Consider the following 20,003-nt stretch of genomic DNA (forward strand, 5'->3'; position numbering starts at 1 on the left):
ATGGACTCTACATGAAACCACGCTGGAGTGCACTATTTGGCTCTCTTAGAAAACGTTTGGGCGAAACTGTAAGCCATGTATGGAGTGCACCTATTGTGTAGCGTAATTTGGTGAGATGTAACATGTTGTGGCATGGACTCTTTGACTTGCTTATTTCAGTGTGTACTGTACTTTTAAAACTTGATATACACCATTATCAATAAGAACGGCAATGAATTGTATGGAGAATATGTTGGTACTGCAGCTGATTCACTGTTTCGACTACTTAATTGGTTGTGGGAAGAATATGTGATTGATTCATATTTTGTTTTACTGATTTTTTATTTAATGCTAAAATATTTTAATGTTTAGATGGTTTTTGACAATCATGATTAAACAACAAAAAAAAATCAATACATTCCCTTAAAGATTAGATAAATCTCTTGCTATATGGCGCACACATACCTCAGGTGGCAGGGCCATGGTTTCCCATTTCACGGATGAGTACTGTCACTCCATATGTTTCCAGTGTTCAATGTTTATCCTGACCTACAATAAAGGTGAATGGCACAAAATGCGTCAATGACTTTCATAGATTTCTTTGAGCAATTATTGTGGCATTTAACTGAAAAATGATGTTACAACAATTATATATATATATTCACTGAAAGAAACAAAGGTTAAAGTAAAGTTATGGTTAGGTGTGATAAAAGTATGTTTTTGTTTAAAAAGAAAAACCTTAGAAATTAAATGAAAAAAACGAGGGCTGAAGTAACATTATAGCTAGGTGGATGTCAATGAAAACACTAACGTTTTAAACAAAAAATAAACACAGAAACTCATCAATTATAGTTAGCAGAAGTAACTATAACTTGTGCCCCCACCATGCAACGCTTATGACCCAATACATTACATCACTCATGGCATGTTCTATGACATCATTTATGACATCACTGATGACATCTCAAATGACATCATTGATATCATCACCCATGGCAGTTTTATTTTTAAGTTTACACAGTCGAAATGACTACCATATTACTTTTGTACCTAATTTTGTACAGCTTATGTCCATCTAATGGGTGTAAGTGTTTACAAAAAGCATGTGCTCCTAATGCGTCTTAGGTGTGTACAGCTGCGGTCCGTGCAGGTAACAGCGGTGGGGCCGTGTTGGGGGGTGGGGTGGAGGGGGGGGATTTCAAAGGACGATGCAGAGAGAAAATTAATTCTATATTTAATATGCCCTCTGCGTCATCCTTGGAAATCGACCCCCCCCCCCACACACACACCCAGCCACACCGCTGTTAGCTGCACAGACCGCGGCTGGGTGTGTAGAGGTATTGAACACATTTGAAACCTATGTACTGGAGACTAACTCTGTGTGCAGTTAACAGTTGATGAGTTGTGTTCAGCATATTCAACACAAGTTTTTTAGCTCTGCAGACAAAGTTTCCAACAGGACAAAGAATGTACGTAAAACATTAAGTATTGTAAGCAGCCTTGAGTTATTAAACAGATTTGTCCCAGTATAACAATTTCTACATCACATAGAAGACTGTGTGCAGCAGGTACTAACCTATGTACATGTGCTTGTTTTGCTTCAGAAGACGGGTTATCTGTAAAGATTTTGCCAAGGTATAAAGGCTGCAGGTAGTATGATTTTTAGCACGTTCAGACCTTGGTTATTTTAAGTGAATAATCACTCTTTGGACAGGTTTTACATAGAGTGCATACTGTTCTTAGTGGATACTTTTTCATACTCTTGGGTGTATTTTGTAGAAAGCTGCCTCTGTATATACTATACCAAAATGAGGTATAGTGTGCACAGAGTCCAGTGGATCCCCAGAGGCTTTACAATGGCTCAAGTAGATAACACTAATGCTCTCATTTATGGTAGAGTGGGCGTGCAGTTCGGCTTATCAGAGGGCAGTGCTAAGCATTTGTTGTACACACAGCGGCAATAAACGAAACACACACACTCAATGACTAAATCCGAGACCAATGGTTTGTAAAAATAATAGTTTTAGTATATTTATTTTTATAGTACTAAAGATATTTTGTTGCATGTCAATACGTTTTTCAGTATCAATGCTTTTCAATGTAAAAAGTGGATACCTAGTGCATTTTTCAACAATACCATATTAACCTATGGGAGGAAACACAATCAGCAATATGCAGGTAAGTAAACAAATTACGATATTGACTTTCTGGACACACAGGAGCGACCGCTGCAGAGTGCCAACAGCATCGGGTGCCCAATGCAAACCAATGGGGAATCTCAAAGTCCGAAAAAGGTAGCAGGCTCAGGCCAGGAGGCCAATCAAAAGAAACCTACAGTGGAACAGGTAAGCTAGGATATGCTGGAGCATTGGTACACCATCAGTTGATCTCCCCAAGTCCCAGGGGCTTTGGGTGCAGGGGTGTCCCTTGGCGTCTGAAAACAGTTTACCGGTGCAGGCTGCGGTTCATTGTGCAGAGGCTGCAGGTGTCAACGTGGAGTCTGGCAGTGGTCAGCCCACAGTAGACTCTTGCTCTGAATCACTAGGGAACTTTTGCTGGACCGGTGGACCACTTCGACTTGCCCCATTAGTATCTGGCGCTGAGGTGGTCAGTTTCATGGTTCCGCAGGCAGAGATTTGGTCTTTGAAAGTGGTTTTTCTTTTGTACAGATCCGTTGTCAATGTGAGATGAGGAGACTTTATGGAAGGTAGGCAGTACTCCTGGGGTTTTGGAGTTCGCTGGTCTGTGGGACCAGTCATGGAAGTATGCAAAGTTCGAAGTTCTCAGACAAGCTGGCAGGGCTGGGATCAAAGCAATACAAAAGGGGATGATGGACGGAGCGTTTGAGCAAATCAAACACTCACCCCCAGTCAACTGATCTGGGTTTAATCCATCACCATTCTTTAGCCCACTCAGCCACCCCATTTCAGACATGGCTATATGCAAATCAGTCTGACCCTGTGCCTCATGGGAACATTCCAGCCCGAACTGCCAAGCCATGTCTTCCATGGACCGGAAACAAGCATCCTGGGACCGGTTTCGGATTCATAATCCTCATCAGCCAGGCTATCTTGAATCCAGTGGCCAAGTGAGCAAGGGACTCACGTCTGAGCATACCCTGCCACACTTAGGGTGAACAAAGCGATACAAAAGGGGATGATGGACGGAGCGTTTGAGCAAATCAAACACTTGTTAAAATCTGGATTGTGGCGTAAACATTATCGGCGCCATCTTGTCCTTTTTCAGATCCATACGTGCGCGTAAGCAGCAACCATTTTGATTGCCATGGCCTCTCTGCCCACTCCCGATAGCCAGCGTCTCTCTCTCTCCCTCACTCCCCAGCCTCGCAAGCATCCCCGACAGCCCCCGGTCTCTCCTGCTTGGGTCATAAACGCACCTCCAGCGCGACCCCGTCTCCGAGCCACATCCCGTGCTGAACCCCCCTCACTCTTTCATCTCATTCATAGAACAGGCCCTTTTGATAACCTCTTCCTCCCTGCCCGATTGTCCGGCCTGACCCCAGGCCATCAACTAGCGCAACAGATGCAGTTTATTGCCCCCTACAGTAGGACCTCGCCCCACATCAAAGGAGCGGGAATTAATCAATGCCTTCACACCCCTAGATCCGACAGATCGCCCACATTCCTGTTCCCAGCGGAATGTCCAGCTGCGCGATAGCCATCATGCTGAGATTTGGGTGGGGACCTCTACTGTAGATATGTGTGAGAACGGGCCTGAACCAGGGATTCCAAAGATGCCTTTTTTAACTTCAAAGCAATACCACGGATGTCATAAATGTTATAAAGCCATAAACCTGTGTATAAGAGGCCATGCCTCAGAGATGCGGTTAGAGCACCTCGAGAAGATACCCTGTTGTCTGATTTGACGTGTTCTGCTCCGTCGGAATAAAACTTCTGTTTCCTGCCTTCCAGTCTCCAGCGCCTGCCTCTTTATTTGGTAACCGTGAGTTGGGTGAGAGGCGGCTAACGCCGGGCAAACCTTGAAAAGGGGTAATCGATCTGATCTGCCTGACCCTTTTTCCTCAATTGGCGTCCCAAACGTGGGGCCCATCAGCGACACGTGGATCCAGTGGGAGAGGTCCTGACGACGGAGTGAACGACTGCAACGATCGGGAAGTGCACCTGCCCGATAGACCCTCGTCTGGCAGCCGATCATCCGAACTTCACTAGTTCCGAGCAGACCTCTCTCGAGTGATCAACGGTCCTGACTGGGAACCATCAGGAGTGCCACGACAGAAGATAGAGGACGATCGGGCGCTGGAATCGGAAGACAGGAAACTGTCCATGCGGTCCGGGTAAGGTCGTGTAACACGACAAACTGTGAAATATTTGATTGATTGATTGGAAAATACTAGTATTACTCTCCGAATTGTTGGTTCTCTTGGAGATTCTCTGTCTGCAAACGGAGAGGAATAGAAAGTATTCTCTCTTCCTTTGCAGGTAGTGAAGGGTAGGTAACGCAGGCTTTTGCCCCCGTTGTAATCCGTCGTGCCTATCTTTCTCCCCCACTGATTGATTGTTTGCCCGAACATTGTTTGTTCGAGGATTGTTTTCTCGAGAATTCTCTGTCTACAAACGGGGAAGGATAAAAGTATTCTGTCCTCCTTTGCAGATAGTGAAGAATAGGTAACGCAGGCCTTTGCCCCCGTTGTAACCCGTCGTGCCTATTTCTTTCTCACCACTGATTGTTTGATTGAACGGACATTAATTGTTCGATATCGGCTCTTTGGAGGTATTCTCTGCTAACAAATAACGTGGAATAGAGATATTCCGGCTAGTCTTTGTAAGCAGTGAAAGGATAGGTAGTGCAGACTTTTGTCCCCATTGTAACCCGTCATGCCTATCTTCTCCCCATTGTCCAGTAGTTGGTTCAGCCCGGACCGCTTATTAAAGGTGGATCATCCGGCTCCTCTGGAGGGCACCGCTAATAAGGATATGTTTTTAAAGTATGGACTAGTCGCCGTAGCTTATAGTAAGTTATGGCATAAATATACTAAAAAGGATCAGGAAAGTCAGTGGCCACTGATAGGATCCTTCGATGACGCAAAAATAAGCGTGCTGGAAACAGCCCTTTGTAACAATAAAACAACGCCCACTATGCTTGATAGTTTCGGCATGTGGCGCAAGGAGACGGAACAACGAAAGAAAAGAAACGAAGTCAGACTAGAAAAAGAATTGCGAAAGGCAGCTCATTTAGCCGCGAGCAAGTTGAAAGAAGAGATAAAGGAAAGAGAGGGAGCTAGACTGAAGCAAGAAACCGAGACATCGAGCCAATGTCCCGTTAGAACACCCTCTACGCTTTACCCTGAGCTACCTTCGAAGCAGCGAACAAACGATGATCTACTGCTAGGTCCCCCGATCATCTACATGCCCCCTCCATACGCCCCTTCCCAACCTCTAGTGCAACGCACGCAACCCCCTAGCACAGATGAGAGCAGTGCCAGAGCCTCGGTCCTCACGGCCTCCGCGCCGGCCGAGCCCCTTGTACTCAGCGCAAGCAGCAACATTAGATGAGCCCGAAACTAAGAAGAAAGACTCTGCTAGGCTCCATCGATTGAGTAAGGATGAGCGAGCAGGGATTGATAAGATCGCAAAGACGCTAGTAGAACGGAAAGAAAACGAAGATTACGTGACAGATATATGCAATACATATGCTGATAACCACAAACGACACTTTGTTGCACGTTTCTGTTACCACACCCTATACGCCTATGAAGACCGGTATCGTAACAAAGGTCCTGAAAGCCTAACGACCCTGTATAGAAAAGTCGACATTGGAGAGCAGGGCGAGGGTGAGGTGACGGACCTCTTCTCGCGCACGCTTGAAGTCTTCCGCCACCTCACTGAACAGAGATTAGAGGCCGACACCACGACCCCTGTAGCGACTGAACCTCAACCCGAGATAACTGACGCCATGATGCCAATAAGAGAAGCGGCACCTTATTGGGTCCCCTCACGAGGACAGGGAACACACGATGATATTAACCACCAAGATGCGAAAGGGAGGGTAGTGTACAACTGGGTCTACCAACCCTGGGATCGGCAAGACATCCTGACTTTCCGAAAGTCCTTGCCCGATCTATGAAAGAACCCCACTGCCTTCTACACAGAATTAGGTACCGCCTTGGATTCGACGATTATGACCCTAGCGGACATCGACTTGTTTTTCGGGCTATGTCTGCCAGCTGATGTGTGGAAGCAAATCCGGAAAGTCGACCACCTTGAGCTGTTCGGACTTACCTGGTCACAACTCGATGGCATAGACAAACAGCGAGAGCCCGGACAGAAACCCTTGAAATCGATTCTAGACCTGCCAGACAAAATAGTACTAAAACTGAAAACCATAGTACCAGAAAAGAAGGTGGACTGGTCGGTAGTAACGGCCTGCTGCCAGAAACCACAGGAAGACGCCTCAGAATATTTCTCCCGGTTCGAAACGGTGTTCTCCGATTACAGTGGCCAGGACATGACCTCTGCGACCGGACATCACTTGTTCTTCCAGAACTTTGTAAAAGGCCTGACACCAGAAGTCTCGCAAAAACTGCAGACTAGTGAAAGTAGTTGGGCTGCCTCCAAACCCGCGGCTATCCTTCAGATGGCTCAATACTACGAACGGCAAAAGAACGAGAACGATAGGGCGACTGAGAAAAAGAAAAAGGACTTGAAAGAACGAGTGATGATTGCTCAATTGCAAGGAGTGACGACAGGAAGAGAACAGTATAGAGGAAACTACCAGTCGAATGCTCATAGAAATCCACCCCCTAGAGGCCGCACACCCGCACCCGGCGCTCCACGAACAGACCTCGATGAGAACCAGTGTGCGTTTTGCAAAGGATATGGGCATTGGAAGTCCCAGTGCCCGTTCCTGCTAGAAATGTACAAAAATAGGGACGCAAAAGACGTAGCGGGTGGGCCGAAAAATAGAGGACAGGGACGAGGGCACACAAACGACGCCAGAAATGACAGATCAGGCAGACCGAACACTTTTGACCACCCCCGACAGAACCAATGCCAGCAGGCTGACTGTGACGATGCCCGCGACTTTGCATAGGACTGCCTAGGACAAGGGAGGGATCCAGTCGAGCTCTATGTTGACCAGCAAGGTCCTTATGTCACCGCTAAGGTCCTAGGTACGAAGTCTCCATTTCTGGTAGACACTGGCGCGACACGTAGTGCGTTATCTAAACGACTGATTCCAAGGGCACCCTTGTCTGGCTCACGCATAACATCAATAGGCTTTGATGGAACGCCCTCCACTAACCCCTTATCCGCACCGGTTTCCTTCGACTTGGACAGTAACCCCACTGACACGACGTTTCTGCTTTCCTCCAACACCCCCGATGCCATTATGGGACTTGACTTACTGAAGCATTTCCGAGCTACTATCAGGTGTTCACAGGACGGAGTTCGAGTCATTCTGTACGATAACCCGACTTTGCTCAGACCTCATCCCGCACGACACATGTTCTCCATCTCTGACGCTGACGCATCCTTACTTGACTCTCTACCTCTGTATCTGTGGGCAAAAACTGACGCTGACGTAGGACGAATGATGATCGACCCCGTGCACATAACTGTTCGCCAAGATTCGATACTCCCAAAACTCCCACAGTATCGGATATCGCCCGAAGGTGAGAAGGCATTGGTAATGATAATCCAGTCCCTGGTAGAGGCAGGAGTGGTAGAGGAAGTAGTCAGCAATATTTGCAACAGCCCTATCCTACCCATTGTGAAGAAGCAGGGCGAGGGAGATGAGAAAGCGTACCGCTTCATCATCGACCTTCGAGAGGTCAACAAGGTAGTTGTACCTCAGTACCCCGTAGTCTCAGATATCGCCACCATTCTGACCCTGATTCCTTCCACAGCCACCACCTTCACTGTAATAGACCTCAAGAACGCTTTCTTCTCCATCCCCATCCACCCAGACAGCCGCTACCTTTTCGGCTTCACGTTAAAATCCCGCTCATATAGATTTTGTAGAGCTCCCCAAGGTTACTCAGAAAGTCCCAGCATCTATAGCCAGGCCCTCAAGAGACAGCTGGACGCCGTTCAGCTACCGGAGGGAGTGGTGTTGATACAGTACGTCGATGACATCCTTTTGGCGGCCGACACCACTCCACTTGCAGTCACAGCCACCATCCAACTCTTGCACTTCCTTGCGGAAAATGGCCACAAGGTCTCCAAGAAGAAGTTGCAATTCTGCCAACCCCAGGTCACCTACCTAGGCCACCTCTTGTCCAAAGACGGGAGAAAGCTTACACCCGATCGAATTCAGGCCATTCTAGAAACCCCTGTCCCAAAGACCCAGAAACAAGTCCGCTCCCTGGTAGGCCTCACCTCCTTCTGCTGGCAGTGGTTGCCAAATTTCAGCCTCATTGTAAAGCCACTACTTTCCCTACTAGCCAAAGATGTCCCCTTCCCACTCCCTTGGACCCCCGAATGCCAATCTTCCTTCAAAGAACTTCGAGACGCACTTTGTTCTGCACCAGTCCTAGGAACCCCCGATTACACCAAGCCCTTCCCTCTCTACACTCACGAAAGGGAGGGATGCGCTTTGTCTGTCCTGACTCAAACTATTGGCCCCAAGCGACGACCGTGTTTCTATTTCTCTGCCACCCTTGACCCCGTAGCGAGAGCCTTGCCTGCCTGCCTTCGAGCCGTAGCTGCCGCTGCTGTCTCTATCCGACAAAGTGAGGGGATCGTACTATCGAATTCCCTCACGGTATTAGTGCCCCATGCTGTTGACACCCTCCTGAACCAGACTAAGACGCAACACCTGACTAGCGCCCGACTGACTGGATACGAGCTGACTCTGCTTGCACCCCACATCACTCTGAAAAGATGCACCACACTGAACCCAGCCACCTTGTTGCCTCTGCCCGAAAACGACCCAAATGTCCCCCCTATACATGACTGTGTGACCCTCACAGACGAACAGACTAGGAGTAGAGTTGACCTCCGAGACACCGCCTTCACAGACCCTGACGGAGAGCTATGGGTAGACGGCTCTTGCATCAAACTCCCCGACTGCACCACCTCAGCTGCCTATGCAGTAACGACAGCCCGAACAGTAATTGAGACAGCCCGCATCACACAACGATCCGCACAGGCGGCAGAACTGATTGCCCTCACACGAGCATGTATTATAGCGACAGGGACCACGGCAAACATTTACATGGACAGCCAGTACGCCTTCGGAGTGGTTCACCATTTTGGACTCTTGTGGAGAGAAAGGGGATTCCTGACGTCCCACGGCACGCCCATCCTCCACGGAGATCTAGTCTCCGCCCTGATTGAAGCAGTTCTCCTCCCCAAACGATTGGCCATAATCAAATGCCATTTCAGCACAAAAATAAAATATAGACAGAGTCAATCTATATTTTTAGAAAGGCATGTCCAGCCGGACAGTGGTCTTTCAGAGATTTTACTCAGAATTCATGTATTCAAATCACATAGAAATACCTTCCAACAATCAACCAGTGTGGCCCACAAGCCTGTGTCCAGTACTAACAGAGCAGGTACAAAGGGTTGATATAGACAGCAAAGAAGGGCTTTGTAAGGCGAAAACAAGTTACTCTATCAACAATACAATTGTACAGAGTATTACAACCGTGCACTTGACATCCAATAGTAATCACAATTCGGTTTCAGTGCATTTAAAGTCGACGGCGTTTCGGACCCCTAGTAAATCTCAGGGTCCATCATCAGGACAGATACAATGAAAAGCCTTAAAGTAATTAAGCCTCTAAATGCCCCAATCGGGTGGCGGGAGCCGCGGAATTAAGTGGAGTCCGTCGGCCAGGAAGTGAAACTCTCGACCGACTAACCCGGTATCCTGGCAGCCGACGGACTCCACTTAATTCCGCGGCTCCCGCCACCCGATTTCTCAATGTTGGGGACCAATGTTGTTTGATAAAAAATATGCTCCCCGAGGTCCCTGCTGACTAATTTTGGGGTCCCTTGTTGTTGTTGAAATAATCAAATGCCAGGCACATAGGAAGGTGACAGACTTAGTCGGACAGGGAAACGCACTGGCCGACATCACTGCCCGAACCACAGCTGAGAATAGGACGACGACACGCATGTATGTGACCAGGTCACAAGCAGAAAAATGGACTGACGCTAGGGAAACGATTAAGGACATCCAGATGGCCAGCTCACCACAAGAATTGACTGAATGGGCACGGGTGGGATTGAAAGACGAAGGTTGCTGGCGGACAAAAGACACAAACAAATGGTTGCTGCCTGACTCATATCTGATCCCCATACTGACTATGGCTCACTCCCCTGCGCACATAGGATCTGCCCCCATGATCGAACTCATCTCCAAGGTCTGGCACAACGACAAAATCCCCGACTCAGCCAGACGCCTGGTCCAGCAATGCCTTATCTGCCTGCAGCACAACCCTGGGAAAGGAACTGTGGTACCCCGGGGAGGGTTTGGGGTCCCCGACCATCCCTTTGAGGTCCTCCAGATGGACTACATCCAACTAGAAAGATGCCAAAGCCTGAAGTATGTATTAGTCATTGTGTGTGCCTTCAGCAAATGGGTAGAAGCCTATCCAACCCGTGATAACACTGCCATGACCACTGCCAAGGTACTACTGAAAGAGTTTTTCCCTCGCTACGGTCTTTGTCGAATTCTATGGAGCGACAACGGCCCCCACTTCATAGCTGAAGTTATCCAACTAATCTTGAAAGGGTTGGGTGTAAAACAGAGGTTTCATGCAGTTTTTCACCCCCAATCTGCTGGCTTAGTTGAGCGACACAACGCCACACTGAAACTAAAACTGTCGAAGATAGTGGCCACCACAGGACTTAAATGGCCAGATGCCCTCCCACTGGCATTGCTATCGATGCGCTCCACTCCCACTAAGCACCATTTGACCCCCTACGAGGTTGTATTTGGGCGACCGATGAACCTCTGGACTGCCCCTAAACCGACCTCCATTCACGACGTCCCGGATGTCCTACTGTCTGATTACTTGTGCAAATTGACTAAAACGATGTCTGTCATTCATCAGCAGGTGCAGCAGGCCATCCCCGATGCTTCCAGGGGTCGGGTCACGATATCCAACCGGGGGATTATGTGCTGATCCGAAATTTCCAACGGGCAAAGAGTCTGGAACCCCGGTGGACGGGCCCCTGGCAAGTACTGATCACCACCCGGACGGCTCTTCGAGTGGAGGGGAAACGACACTGGCTGCACGCACACCACTGTAAGAAGGTCTCCTCGACCCTGGCCACGACAGAAAACGTCAGCACCCAAGAAGAGCTCCTGAACAAAGACCGGCCATCACTGAACTGTTATCCTGATACCGAGGCACTCGAACTTGCAAAATTCTCTGATCCCACTGTGCCATCCAGGGAAGGGTATTTCCTGCGTCGAAAGGAGGGAGCTTCGGCTAAGTAGACCACAGACTAAGTTGAATCTCTGAACGGTAGCCTAAACACAACCAAGGGTTACCCGGAGAGAAGCTAAACGAAGTCTGCGGTTCTGCCCACTACCGAGCACCTCGAAGATGATGGAAGCGCCAGATAAGAAGATGATGGAAGCGCCAGATAAGAAAATGATGGGAGCAACCGGAAATACCCACTATAGGAACCCAAAGACTGACAGTATGCACAAATCAAAGACAATTGCCCTTTTCATTGTCCTCCTCTTTTGCCTCCTCCTCATGACTTCCTTCTGGATCGTGGAAGAGAGCGCACCCGCTCATCAGATATTGCTGACCACTGCACAGCCAACCACTATGAAAGAGCATCACCTGATCTCCCTTTCGCCTCAGCTCCGAGAAAGGCGTAAGGAGTTCTGGAACAATTCCTTCGTGCAACTGTTGCACCAACACAACCTTGCCGCCAACGCCACAAACTGCTGGATCTGCGGGTTGCTCCCGCATGCCACCGGACACTCAATCCCTTTCATCCCTTCCCCTTTCTCAGTTCATGGCTCCTGCCTTGCCTGGTTGATCCTCTTGCAAGAGAGCTACAAGGACAACGCCACTTCTGGTCAAACAGTGTCACACTTCTACCATGGGTTCTGGCTGAACAAAACCGGGAGGACATCTGCTCCCTTTTGTCCTTTGACCTCTGGTTCCTCCTTCCATATGGACATCCCTGCCAAGGAACGAGTTGAAATGCAGGTGTTCCATAATCCAGCCAGACCCACCTTCTCCTACCTACGGAAACGAACTGCTGCCACTCTGACTGTGGCTCTGTCTATTATCAATGTCACGGGCCTCGTGTGCCTCGAAGGCCTGGGAACACAGCTGGTGGGTCGCAGTTCCTGCCACATCTCCAGAACATTGGACTCAATTGATCCCCCCTCCTTTGTTGCTTCTCCGAATATGTACTTTGTTTGTGGCACCAAAGCTTACACTTGGCTTCCAAAAAGTTGGGGGGGTATTTGCTACATCGCCTTCGTTCTCCCTCCACCGGCAGAAGCGCGCTAGAGACATTGAACAAGCCGACTCCACCGGAGCACCGTTCCTGGATGCAGTAAAGGGACTTGTTCCTCTGCGGGGCCCAATGGCAAACAGCCGCGCCATCCGACACCTGACCCAGGCAGTAGAAACGACCCTGAACATCACGGCTGGCATCCTCACTAACAATACGGCCGAGCTTCAGGCAGTCCGCTTGGTGGCTCTTCAGAACCGCCTTGTTCTAGATGTTGTTCTAGCTGACCGTGGAGGAGCATGCCGCATCATCGGATCCAGCTGTTGCACCTACGTGCCAGATAACTCGCCCTCAGTCTACAAAGCAATCGAGCACCTCCACAGAATTTCCTCAGAGGTTCACCAGGAGCAAGAAGGATGGTCGCTTGGGAGCTGGTTTTGGGGTACTTTGAAGGACTGGGGATGGAGGTTGTTTACATTTATATTGATACCGGTCGTGGTACTGTGTGGGTGTTGCCTAGGCATTCAATGCTTGCCACCTTTGTGTTCACTCATTGCTAGCTGCATGTGTCCTAAGACTCAGAATTTCGAAGCTGAACGTATGAAAGCTTTGTATGATATCGAAATACGTAATATAATGGGGATAGACATAAATTGACAAGCTGGCTAGATATGTTGAAAAGGGAGGACTGTTAAAATCTGGATTGTGGCGTAAACATTATCGGCGCCATCTTGTCCTTTTTCAGATCCATACGTGCGCGTAAGCAGCAACCATTTTGATTGCCATGGCCTCTCTGCCCACTCCCGATAGCCAGCGTCTCTCTCTCTCCCTCACTCCCCAGCCTCGCAAGCATCCCCGACAGCCCCCGGTCTCTCCTGCTTGGGTCATAAACGCACCTCCAGCGTGACCCTGTCTCCAAGCCACATCCCGTGCTGAACCCCCCTCACTCTTTCATCTCATTCATAGAACAGGCCCTTTTGATAACCTCTTCCTCCCTGCCCGATTGTCCGGCCTGACCCCAGGCCATCAACTAGCGCAACAGATGCAGTTTATTGCCCCCTACAGTAGGACCTCGCCCCACATCAAAGGAGCGGGAATTAATCAATGCCTTCACACCCCTAGATCCGACCGATCGCCCACATTTCTGTTCCCAGCGGAATGTCCAGCTGCGCGATAGCCATCATGCTGAGATTTGGGTGGGGACCTCTACTGTAGATATGTGTGAGAACGGGCCTGAACCGGGGATTCCAAAGATGCCTTTTTTAACTTCAAAGCAATACCACGGATGTCATAAATGTAATAAAGCCATAAACCTGTGTATAAGAGGCCAGGCCTCAGAGATGCAGTTAGAGCACCTCGAGAAGATACCCTGTTGTCTGATTTGACGTGTTCTGCTCCGTCGGAATAAAACTTCTGTTTCCTGCCTTCCAGTCTCCAGCGCCTGCCTCTTTATTTGGTAACCGTGAGTTGGGTGAGAGGCGGCTAACGCTGGGAAAACCTTGAAAAGGGGTAGTCGATCTGATCTGCCTGACCCTTTTTCCTCACACTCACCCCCAGTCAACTGATCTGGGTTTAATCCATCACCGAAACCGGTCCCAGGATGCTTGTTTCCGGTCCATGGAAGACATGGCTTGGCAGTTCGGGCTGGACTGTTCCCATGAGGCACAGGGTCAGACTGATTTGCATATAGCCATGTCTGAAATGGGGTGGCTGAGTGGGCTAAAGAATGCTGATGGATTAAACCCAGATCAGTTGACTGGGGGTGAGTGTTTGATTTGCTCAAACGCTCCGTCCATCATCCCCTTTTGTATCGCTTTGTTCGCCCTAAGTGTGGCAGGGTATGCTCAGACGTGAGTCCCTTGCTCACTTGGCCACTGGATTCAAGATAGCCTGGCTGATGAGGATTATGAATCCGAAACCGGTCCCAGGATGCTTGTTTCCGGTCCATGGAAGACATAGCTTGGCGGTTCGGGCTGGACTGTTCCCATGAGGCACAGGGTCAGACTGATTTGCATATAGCCATGTCTGAAATGGGGTGGCTGAGTGGGCTAAAGAATGCTGATGGATTAAACCCAGATCAGTTGACTGGGGGTGAGTGTTTGATTTGCTCAAACGCTCCGTCCATCATCCCCTTTTGTAGGGCTGGGATCAAGTCAGTGGCTGGAGCTTCTTGTCATGCAGGGTTCGGTTCTTCTTTGTCCTCTTCTTCATTGATTGGCGGTAATCTGAGGAGTAAGGCTCAGGAGTGCCCCTAAATTCTAACTTTAGTAGCATTACAGGGGACAGAAGGTAGTAGCCAATGGGTAACTACACCCTTTGTATGTCCACACCCTCTGGGGAGAGGGCATATCCGTAACCCTATTGGCTAGAGTCCTCTAAAGCAATATTGAGTATTCTGAAAGGAGGGGTCAGTTAGGGGTGACCTTGGCTGAGAGGGGACACACCTCCCTTGCTTACTAATTTTACTGCCAAATTTGCTGCCAAAAATGGGGCTTGGTCATGGGGACGGGCATCTCTACTAGCCCTAGTCAGCATAACAAATGACGGGAAGCCTTTGAGGCTAACCAGCTTTCTATGCTGTTCCTGCATGGGGGAAGGTGTGAAGCACTGCCACCCAGAGCTGGCTTTTTTTCTGACTCACAAGAGCAAAAGGCTCCCACCTCAGGGAGTCAGAAACATGTCTAGAGTTAGCAGGCTGGTGGGGACCAGTCAGGCACAGACTAGCAAACTGGTAGGAATTCAGGGAGTACCTCTGAGGTGCCCTCTGGATGCATTTCTTAATAAATCCAATACTGACATCAGTGTGGTTTTATTAAGCTGATATGTACGGTACCAAACATCTTGGAATTCAGTAAAGCCATCAAGGAGCTGTGGAACTCGTAGAGACAGGCTCCCAGCACATGTACACGGTATGGCTTCACTGGGCACTTATAAAGTCTAAGAATGGATTTAGACACTTTAGGGGCTTATCTGAACATGCAGTTATGCCCTCACATGAGGTACAGTGCACCCTGCCGTAGCGCTGTACAGCCTGCTGTAGGGGTGACTCGCCTATGAGTCTTGCAATGCTGGTAGGCATGACACACAGGGATGTGTACCACGTAGACTCTTCACTTTTATCTGCACCAAAACACGCAGACTGCTGTGGCAGCATGCCTGTATTTGATGAAGGGTCTCTTTGGGTGGCATAATACATGCTGCAGCCCTTAGAGATCTTCTATGGTTGCAAGGCCCTTAGTACCACTGGTACCTTTTACAAGGTACGTATACGTGAGCCAGAGGTGTGCCAATTGTGGAAACAAAATTATGCAAAAATGCCACCATACTTTTGAACTCTTACTGATAAGCAACACATAAATCTTAGTTAGACATGTGCGGTATATTTATTTACCTCTTTTTTAAATGTTTTTGGAAGACAATCTTTAGTCATATGTCAGAGTAAAAAACACAACATATATAATATATATACACGACGATTCGACAATTAAACAAAAGAAAAAATCACTAGTACATAAACAGTGCAAATTACTATATGCAATCACTATACACAACAACACATATAATTCTGTTACCACTCGTTCAAAAAGGCAAGTGACAATCCATTGCCTAAATAGCCATAAATGAATAGAATTAAATGGAACAATAGTGGAAAAACACAGTTAGAAGGAGATATGGCCGCAACCTTCGCTCGTCAGTCTGTCTAGTGTCTCTAGTAGCAGTTCTGTCCCCGCTCGTGGTCCTAATCTCGCGCTCTGACTCCGGGCGCCTGTTTGGCAGCAACCTCCGCTCGTCAGTCCTCCCGTAACTGTGGAGCTCCACAGGCGCCCGGAGTCAGAGCGCGAGATTAGGACCACGAGCGGGGACAGAACTGCTACTAGAGACACTAGACAGACTGACGAGCGAAGGTTGCGGCCAAAGAGGCACCTGGAATCAGAGCGCGTGATTAAGACCACGAGCGAGGGGGGCAGAATTACTTTCGGAGTCACCACACAGACTTAAGTGCGTTGAACGCACGGTGACAGACATCTCCAGCGAGGCGGAGATTGAAACCGTCCCCGAAGCAAGCGGGGTGCGCCTTAAGGTCTAAACAACCCCGCACCATAGGGAGACGTCCGGGTCCGGACCCCTAAACGATATTGAAGATTGCAGCGCGCAAAACTAAACCCCAGAGATAGGAACATCCAAACTGGCTACAGTGAAGATAGAAGTGACAAGGCCCTGATGAGAACCCATAACAGCTGTATGGAGTTCGAAACGCGTCGGCAGAGAAGGAGTCTAAAAATCCTTTACTAATAATTAGTGAATCCCAGAAATAATAAGGCTTGATATCTCCTTCTAACTGTGTTTTTCCACTATTGTTCCATTTAATTCTATTCATTTATGGCTATTTAGGCAATGGATTGTCACTTGCCTTTTTGAACGAGTGGTAACAGAATTATATGTGTTGTTGTGTATAGTGATTGCATATAGTAATTTGCACTGTTTATGTACTAGTGATTTTTTCTTTTGTTTAATTGTCGAATCGTCGTGTATATATATTATATATGTTGTGTTTTTTACTCTGACATATGACTAAAGATTGTCTTCCAAAAACATTTAAAAAAGAGGTAAATAAATATACCGCACATGTCTAACTAAGATTTATGTGTTGCTTATCAGTAAGAGTTCAAAAGTAAGGTGGGGTGGCATTTTTGCATAATATAGAATATATGGTCCAGCCAGCCCCACAGTTTTATGGGCCTAACTCCTTTACATTCAAAAATTGTGGAAACAAAGGCACAGTTTTGAGAAAGAACATAAGCACTGGGAACCTGGTTAGCAGGAACCCAGTACACACTCAAAAATGCATGTAAAAAAGGGTACTTTCCTACATATTTCTCATGAGAGTTCCACTGTCTGCAAACAATGTGGTACAGAGTAAAATCTTTCGATAGAGTAAACCGTGTTAACAGTACCCACTTTTCTACTCATATCCACTTCATTTCTCAATGTAGTCCAAAGAGCACTTGATGGCAGTGGTATACTACAGTCAGCACATCTATGGTAGTTTGGCCCCAAAGTTAAAGAAATAGGATGGATATGCTCCAGTGTGCTATATGTCAAACACTGAGCCAGCAAAAGTGTTATTATATATAAAGGATACCCTTATACAAACACAATATACAAATTTGGTTGACAGAGCACAACCCTATAAAGTCAGAGTTATTAACTCTAGTGAGTTAAAGAAAAATATAAACAATATTGAAGCAGAACAAGTTGTGTACAAAAACAGCTCACTGAAAAGTTTGTTCGTGCAGGGTACTGATTAAGGAGCGTTTCTGTGCATCAGACGGGTTTGCCTGACTCTGGAACCGTTTTGGAAATTCTGCAGTATCAAGTGTGGTTTCCGTCTTTAACAATAATGGAATAGTATATTGATGCTGGCTGACCTATACACATTTAGAAACTATTTTTTACGATGGTGCATTACTGAGAACTACATAACTCCGAGCCAGATTTACGAAATGTTCCTCGCGTGGGGTCCTTGTTATACCTAATTTTTAGCTTTCTGAATGTCACATCAGGACAGGTTCTTTTTGCGTCGGATGTGATAAACTTTACTTGTATTGGACCTTGGGACTCTTTACCATATTTAGTTCCTGGGCCTTTTTCGCAATCTATGTTTTTGATCACGAACACCCGCTACAGACTAAGTCGTCAAAAGACGAAACACGTGTCGGCTGTCTTTGTTCTTGTTCTCCGTGTCAACATTGAAGAACATAAGAAAATAAAAGAATCACTGTTTTTGTACACAACTTGTTCTGCTTCAATATTGTTTATATTTCTTCACGTGCGCCGCAATGGGTTGGCTGCAGGGCCTGGTGTCCCCAAAGAGGTTTACACACTACCACAGTACCATGGGGTGAAACCTGAGCAGTGGCTCATGCGGGAATACCTACTTCACTGGGTCTTCCAGAGAACCATAATACCAGCTGCACAATTTTTTTCAATCTGGGGCCCACCCATCCATCAAAAACACACGAGGGTCCCTGAAATTAGATACTAGGGGGAGGAGGCAGGGAAAAAGACTGTAATCACAAACAAGGAAAACCCCCCCTAAGCCTAAATCTATATTGGAGGCACAAGCTCTAATCCATATAAAATGTCATAGTCCCACACAGAGAGTATTTATTTGAAAAACATCTATTTATTATTATTTTTTAAAGTTTTTCATTTATAAATTCAACAATCATAAAGACATAAATGTATCTACAAAATCTATTTACATATCAAAATATATGCGGCACATACCCTCTCATACCTTCAGAGCAACCACCAATCACACCCATCCAAACCATCGTCAGTCATACAAATCCACAATATATACAGACAATTTATAAAACAAATATATATACACCATTGAATACAAATAACACAAATAGAACAGAAACAAAACAAAACAAAGGCACCGACGCGCGTTTCGGAACAGGACCGATATTCACCAATCCTTCGTCAGGGCGCAAACAGTTACAAACAGTCTCTTCTGTAACTAATCAGAACATAATAATCAATACAATGAATGTAGAAGGCCAGATTCAGGGCTGCCGCTTCACATCATAGTATTCAGTCTGTAGACAGTATCCCTATCAACAGACAAGGCAGAGCGTGGATGAAAAGCTCAGGGGCAGGGTGTTACCACTAGGACTGGAAGAGACTTGAAGTAAAGATAAAAATGAAATTGGACGAGGCGTAGGTCAAGGATAGAGATATCGCCTTACAGTAGTTCGTGTCCACATATAAGCTCTTCCAAGCAATCACAGATAGAAATACCTCCCTGTCGTGCGGGGTACGAACCCCGAGCGGGCTCCTTGGCACCAATGCACGCGTTTTTTAATGTAAAGGTAGGGATTTGAAAGCGTAGAAATATTCAAAACTGGGCGGCTGAAATTAACGCGTCCCTCGTACGTCGAGTCGTCAGCATCCAACAGAAGGGCCAGATCATGCCATCAGATCAGGGTGTCCCTACCCTGTCACCTTATATGCTATTTTTATAACTTTTTCAAGACACAGTGACCGAATCCCAAGTCCTGTAATGGTGGCTGAAACATTTTCTTCTCATTTGAAGCCATCAAATCAGTCCAATTGGTAATGCTGGAGAAAAAGCTTCTTTGGCCATTCAGAAGCAGATCTGGACAAACTTTTAGACCAGTGTAATACATGCTACACAAAATTCCCGAAATTCTGACATTATGCCACTTCACATAATGATGTGCAATTGGCTCTAAAAATGTACAGCAAAGCGTTCTATTCACGGTGAAGTCACACCGAAAACAGATTGCCACTTGCCATACACATTGTTGTTATTAACAATATCACTTCAGATGTCATCACCAATGTTATCAATGATATCATAGAAAATGCCAAGAATGTTATAAGTGAGGTCATAAGCAGAGCATGGCAAGTGTGCATGTTATAGCTACTTGACTTAACTATAACTGTCAAATTTCAGCAACAAAAATTCCAGTGATTTCAAAAATAAATTCCCTAATGTAAAGTAAGATATTATTTATTTATTTATTTATGATATTTATAGAGCGCATACAATGGCCCAAGGGCGTCTCGGCGCTA

The 20,003-nt window shown here is 47.1% G+C and overlaps 1 long non-coding RNA gene across 2 annotated transcripts in view; it reads right to left on the reverse strand.

The window, feature by feature from the left end:
• LOC144827128 (uncharacterized) overlaps window positions 1-20,003 on the reverse strand; it is a 647,768-nt gene that overhangs the window by 55,372 nt on the left and 572,393 nt on the right. For both annotated transcript variants that reach the window (XR_013610035.1, XR_013610036.1), the window contains one exon: window positions 445-528. This is a non-coding gene — a long non-coding RNA (uncharacterized LOC144827128). The remainder of the gene's footprint in view (window positions 1-444; window positions 529-20,003) is intronic.

Source organism: Lissotriton helveticus, chromosome 4_1, assembly GCF_964261635.1.
Source record: "Lissotriton helveticus chromosome 4_1, aLisHel1.1, whole genome shotgun sequence".
NCBI classification, from domain to species: Eukaryota; Metazoa; Chordata; class Amphibia; order Caudata; family Salamandridae; genus Lissotriton; species Lissotriton helveticus.